We start from the raw sequence: 7,032 nt of genomic DNA on the forward strand, positions 1-7,032 counted from the left end.
TTTCTGACATTCCTCTTCCACTGTCACCATCTGGACTCTTGGCAAATAGCCAGCAGCTATCTTGGCTGCTCTGTCAGCTTGCCTGTTTCCTTCCGCTGTGTCTGATTGTGTAACATCATGACCTTTGCACTTCACAACCGCCACTTTTGCTGGCCACATCAAACTGTCAGCTAAATCCTTAATGAGTTCCTCATGTTTAATTGGTTTGTTACCTGCTGTTCGAAAACCTGCTCTTTTCCACTGTGGTAACTGAACATGAACTACACCATAAGCATACGCAGAGTCTGTGTACACTGTAACCTCTTTTCCTTTGCTCATTTTCAAAGCCTCAACGACTGCCTGAATTTCAGCTTTTTGAGCTGACTGATGACCTTCTAGCTGCCCTGAGCTCAGTACCTCGTACTCATCACCATTCTGCTGTACCACAGCAAATCCTGATCTCAAAGACCCATCCTCAAGCCTGAAGCAGCAACCATCTGTGTAGAGTATATTTGAATGTGGTATGAGTTCAGTCTGTAAATCAGGTCTAATGCGTTCCTCCATGTACACTTTTTGCACACAATCATGTGCCTGTGTTGTTTGCATACCATCTGCCATGTTTATGCCTTCATGCAGGAACAATAAATTCGGTTCTGATAGGATGTTGCTCATGCGTCTTTGCTTTAAGGATGTCATTGTAAAGAGCTCAGAATTAACATACGCTACTATGTTGTGTGTCGTTAGGATGTGTAGTGGGTGTCCCATGACGATGTGTGCTGTTTTTGAAACAATCCTTGCCAGACCTGCCGCTGCCTGTGTACATGTTGGATGACGCTTCTCAGTACCATCCAACAGCACACTTGCGTACATCAACACCTGTCTACCACCCCCCTTTTTCTGAAACAGAACACCATTAACAGTGTTTTCTGCTTCAGAAACATCAAGAAAAAATGGGGCGGAGTAGTCAGGCAGAGCCAAATCAGCTGCTCTGGACAAGAGTTGCTTCAGTTTAATAAACACATGTTCTGCATCTGTGTTCCACACAAGTGTTGCTTTCAGGTTTCTGTTACCTTGATCTTTTACCATCTGTCTGAGTGGAGTGGTGAGTTCACTATAATCAGGTATATAGTGTCTGCTGTACCCACTTAAACCTAAAAAGGATAACATGTCTTGTACAGTAACGGGCTTCGGGTGATGTAAGATGGACGCCCTGTGTTCTGGTGAAAGTGTTGTACCCTTAGCAGAGCATTTGAGGTAAAACAATTTTCATCTCAGAGCAGTTGGAGCAGGTGAATCGTCTAGCACTCCCACATCAGTACGTCTGTGTCATGTTGTGTCACCTGTTTTAAAATGAGTCAATGTGAGTGATCATTATCAAAGCCAGCTGCAGTTTTTGATCACGACCCCCAAAGTGCCTAGATGACCATCACAGACCAAATGTGGGGTTGACACCTCCGTCAGGCTGCAGTTGATGTTAGTGACCCTGGACAGAGTGACCACCAGTTCTTCTTTCAGCCTTTCAGTCCCCAGACTCGTCACCGTCTGTCTGGAGACCAGTTCAGCTTTGTGCAGCAGTTCATATCTCAGCATACAGCAAGACTTGACTGGATGTTCTCGCTGTGGACAAACTCCAGGACCCCCTCTGGACAGTTAGTTCAGTTCGCTCTTGGACTGTTAGATCTTTGAAAAGTCACGTTACTTGGCTGAAAAGTTCTTTGCTGCTGTGTCAGTTGTGTTCGACTGACAACTTATTTGAACCGTCCCATTGGTCAGTTTCACAGACCCAACGTCAGCGCCCACCTGAACACATTTGTATCCGATCCGGCCCCCGGCACTCGAGAGTCCTGATCAAAACTCAGATGGATGCTGTATGCAGTTAAATGCTACCTTCTATGTTTTGTGGGCCTAATTAGACTCATCTTCCCACTCCAAAGTTCTGTCATCTCCAGCTGCAGAGAAGAAAAAATAATTAAATCACGGTTTCATTTCTCGTGTTACAAGGGGTTTTGTTTTAACTGGGATGGGTGACTCCTCCCTCAGCTGCGAGGGGGTGTCAGTGACCTCCCCCATCTGTAACATTCCCTCTGTTATGTGATATATAGGGTACATTCCTGTGGGGGGATGTGCTGACTGATTGCTGCTTGAGTTATAAGGAGGGGGAGCTGAACTACCCACTTCCTCACTCTTTGTTTTAGGCTGCTCTATAAGTTGCTGTTTTTTCAACAAATGGGACGCACCCTGTGCCACAAAGACCAATTTCAACCACTCTTTTCTTTCATATTTAACCTCCCTCATTAACTTTCTGTATTTACCTTTCTGCAGGGCGTTTGCCTCTCTTTTTTGCTTGTCAAACTTATCCTCATCTCTCGAGCATTCCTTAATCTTTTCCCACATTAAAGATATTACATCCTGTCCCTCTTGAGCATTATTTTCTATTTTTTGTAATTTTTTCACGAGAGCTTTTTTTTAGCTTTTTATTATATTCCAACATCGCTAGTGCTTGTCCCACAACTTCAGCTTGCTCCTTTACCGGTTTAAAACTTTCCTGCTCGCACTTTTGTAACATGACACGCTGCGTCTCTGTGTCCATTCTCTCAGGAAATTTTGACACACACCACACCTCTTTGTTTTATTGTCACTGGAAAATTCTGTAACTTTTTTAGACTCTGGAACTCTTTTTTTTTCTACACATTCATACTGTGGTCTTATATTTGACAAAGACACAAACAACAAAATAAACAAACAAGATACTGACCACTTATTTCAACATTCACGCGAGTCACAGACGCCAGAAATATCACAATGGTCACCCTTGAAACTGTTGTTGTTTTTTTTTTTTTTTTTTTTTTAAAACAAAATGTGTTGACTTCCCTTTTAATATCTTAGAAGACAGCAATAGTTGTGAACCCGTGACCTCTTATACCCACCACAGATCATAAGTTATTTTATTCAACAAATCTAATTATTAGTGCTGATTTTATTTTAATCTATTCGGTGCGTGCGTCGTATTTAATTAATTACTATCCCACCCAGTCCCGCACTTACTTAATGAACTTCCAATTTTTAAGTAAGTTTAAATTAACACTGTTTTCAGTTAGACACTGTAGTGAACCTGATCTGACCTCAAATCTGATCAGATGAACAGAGACTGTTATTTCATTGATCTGCATCCAGAAATACAGTTTGAGCCATCTGGTGACTTTCTTCCTTGAATTAATCAAGTAGAAAAGACAATCCTCTATGATCATTACTATTTTACAAATGTTTGATAATCAAATTGTGTTAGTTCACTCAATGTTTACAGGTTGAAGAGAACTACTCATTTTTATTTTACATAAACAGTAAGTAATGATTTTTATTCCTCATTCAAAGAAGAAATCAGGTTAATATGCATTTCTTGATTTTCTGTCTTCAATGAGCAAGTTTGTAAGTATGTTAAGGGTCGCGTCTCGGTCAACTAAAATATTTACTGAGAAGAAATGTCATGTTTAATCTTTACAGAAGATACAGAAGAGTTTGACTCCACGAAGTCTGCTTTTTCTCCAATAATCTTTTCTGTATGTTGTAAACAATCTCATTCTCTGACCTCGAATTTGATAACATCTTACATCACAAACCACACCTCTATTCTGGTCTATCCACGAATCAGAAAGCTCTAAATTGACCCGGAAGTCAACTCATTTAAAATGTGGCAACTTCCTGGTTCTTGAGAGAGTGCACAGAGTCTGATGTCGGAAGTCTGATAGAGAATGCTAAGGAGGTGAAAGGAGTTCAGAGTTCTTGGATGCAAACGCATTCAGGATGATCCAGAGACGTTTTGGGATTATAACTTCTGTTTGAACAACCTCGCACGACTCTCGAAGGATTTCAGCTGCTCTCAACGGAGACGCTGAAAGAGTCAAAGGAGGATCCTATACCGACGCTGATATATCATCAACCAGGTAACAGTCCACTTCGACCAAGTGTACCGTGGGCAAGCTGAGATCTGATGGAGCGTGCACGTTTCTGGTCAAACTGATTAATTCCCTCACAAATCTCTCTGTAAGATAAATCTCCATTTCCATCTTAAACTCTGCTTTCTCTTAAAATCAGTACAGATATTTTAGAAATATCTGAAGCAAAGTCCTCGATCACCGCCGTGTGATTGAAGTCCATTATCTGTGAAACTTGTCTGTTATTATTTTCATATTTTGCCAAATTAATGTAAATGTTTGATGTTAAACTTTGATTCTGAAAATAAATGACCGCATTCATTTTGATGGGTCAAAGATAATAACGTCTCTCGTTACATTTCTGTTAAATTCAACGCACGACATTTACACAGTCAGAAAGATGAGGAACTCGTGAAAAAGTATGAATATATATCCATATATGACATACTACAACACCAACCTAACAAGTTTACAGTTCAACTTAGTCTCAGAGTTACAGGGATGACGGCGAATAAATGATTTATCCTACAACCCCACCCCCTCTGGTCCAGAGACCCGTCGATCTCTGGTGGGCTCAACTACTGCGTGATTTATCTGGGACTGGTTTTATTACTTTATCTTACTTTTATCTTATTCTTACCGTCGACGTAAACTTCTCTATTTAAAACTATTTATTTGGGAGTCACACACACTGAGCAAATTTGCCTATAGTAAGCCCAATTTACAGATTTCGTAATCAACTGGCTCTGCTTACCTTCTCTTAATGGCGCGCCGCAGATCAGTGTGATGGACTCGGTAACTGTTTTTCAAATCTCAGTGGGACCTCCATTTTGCTGTGTTTTTTCTCTTATTTCTCCACCCGAGCTCTGCTGTTACCGTTCCCCTGCAGGAGGAGTCAAGACACGCACTCAGAATACGACAAACGCACCTTCAAGTTTACGAATATTTAATAAGCAAAGAAAGTCACAGATTCACAAGCATAAACAGTGGATTAGTTAAATGCAGTCATTATTTTAACATATAATTAATTGGATGCGCATCCATTTAAACTATACGATACAACCTTGTTAAGGAGGAATCTGAAGTCGACCGTCTCTGCTCCGTCTGGCTGCCGCTTCGAGGAGAAAACGCACTTTCCTTTGTCTAAAAACAGGGCGTTTCTTCACACAGCAAAACTAACTTTTCACCGCGCTCTAAGCCTGCTGTCATGGGATTGGCCAGTTACAAACCAATCAGAAGTGTGAGACATCGTGTTACATGATGTAAACCGGAACAGATTTCAACAGAGAAATCAATCTGTGGGAGCCTCTTCAAAGTAAAACAGGAAGTGGGTCAATTTCAAAGTAAAACAAGAAGTGGGAGTCAGATTCAACAAGGAACACAATCTTTATTTCACAACACTTCCTTCTGACTTGGTCCAGTCTGCGTTAAGACTCCTGGTGAGAACGGGTTCTCCTTTGCAGCAAAGAAAATAAATCTGCGCTTGATTTTAAAAGGTGTCCCTGTCTTCAGCTAAATTTTAGACTTCTACGCTCTTTAAAGTCAATTTTTTAAGCTTTCACACTATGCTATTAGTGCTTAGTGTTTTTAGTTAACATTGTTCTTAGTTTAAATCTTAGATGTTGTTACTGTTAATCTTTTACATTTTAATACTTTTGGTGGATGTAACTGGGACCCTGTGTACACATTTTCTTTCCACCACATGTACCACATGTGGTGTATGTAGTGAACTAGGCCTCCGACCAAAACCTGTCTCTGAAGACCTTCATGGGACAGGAACTGTTATTTCATTGATTTGAATCCAGAAATACAAATTAGCTCATCCAGAGACTTTCTAATTGTATCCTGAAGTAATCAATTGAAAGAACACTCTTCTTTTATATTATCATTACTATTTTACAATATCTTGATAATCAAAGAGTGTGTTTAGTTCATATAATTTCTAATGTTGAAGTGAACCACTCATTTAAATCAACTATGAAACAATATTAATGATTTTTAAACCTCATTTAAATTAGAAATCAAGTTAAATGTCTATTTACAAAGTAATTATGCATTTTAATTTTCTGTCTAAAGGAGAAGTCAGTGATATCGGTCAAAAGTCAGAGACAGTCAGAAAACAAGTTATTAGAACGGACTGTATTGTTTTTAAACCTAGCAGACGGTAAAAAGAGAAACAATGGCAGCTGCGTTCCTCTCACTTCTTCATAACATTTCTCTGTCTGTACTAAACATTCTTAAACATTCTTGCACTCTCTCTTGACTTTTAATAACCCTCTGACATCACTAGAACCACCCCCTGTTGGTTGTTTCAACCAATCAGGAAGTATTAAGTCACCGGGAGTGAGGACTCTTTTAAAAGTCAACCCTTCCTGGAACTATTCAGTCTTCTGGAGTCTTAACCGTCTTCTCAAGTTCTTCTGAGTTCTTCTGAAGTCTTGGATCTGAGGTAGTTTTCACACCAGATAGTCCGGTAGACTCGGTTCAGGACCAATATTCATGACCTTTTGTTACATTTGAGCTGGTGCGTTTGCATTCACACTGCACTGTGCAGTCGAGTCAACCTGTTGAACTAACCTGTTCCCCCGCTCGCCTGTGGGGGCGCTGCACCAAGAACTACTGAAAGAAATGACACAAAAACCTCTGAAGACACGATTTCTTCTTCTTCTTCTGTAAATAAAAATAAAAACAAAGTGGCATCAAGTTTTAGCAGTTTTAGGAGTTATATTTTGTCATTTTTCAAAAATGGACTCAGCATGAGCAGAAGATGAGACAAAAGACCACGGAGAATATTGTTTTTCACACAAGGCAGCTGACGGCTCCATATAAGGTCAGAGCAATGCGTGTTTGTTTACCCTGCAGAGCGGGGCTCGGTCTGTTTACATTCACACTGTATTCGAACCGTGCTGGAGTTCGCTTCTACCGGACCGAGACCTAGGTTTTAGCCCGGGCCAGAGTTCGCCTTTTTGTTCCGTGACAGAGTTTGATGGCGCGTTCACACCTCCCTAAACGAACCGGACTTTCTAGGAAAACGAGCTAGAGTTCGATTAAAGCGGACTAAACAGGGCTGCTGTGAATGCACCCTGAGTTGAACTCAGTCTTTGATGGAGTCTTCTCAAGC

The sequence above is a fragment of the Nematolebias whitei genome, chromosome 16 (assembly GCF_014905685.2).
Source record: "Nematolebias whitei isolate Nwh7 chromosome 16, NemWhi1, whole genome shotgun sequence".
Taxonomy (NCBI): Eukaryota; Metazoa; Chordata; class Actinopteri; order Cyprinodontiformes; family Rivulidae; genus Nematolebias; species Nematolebias whitei.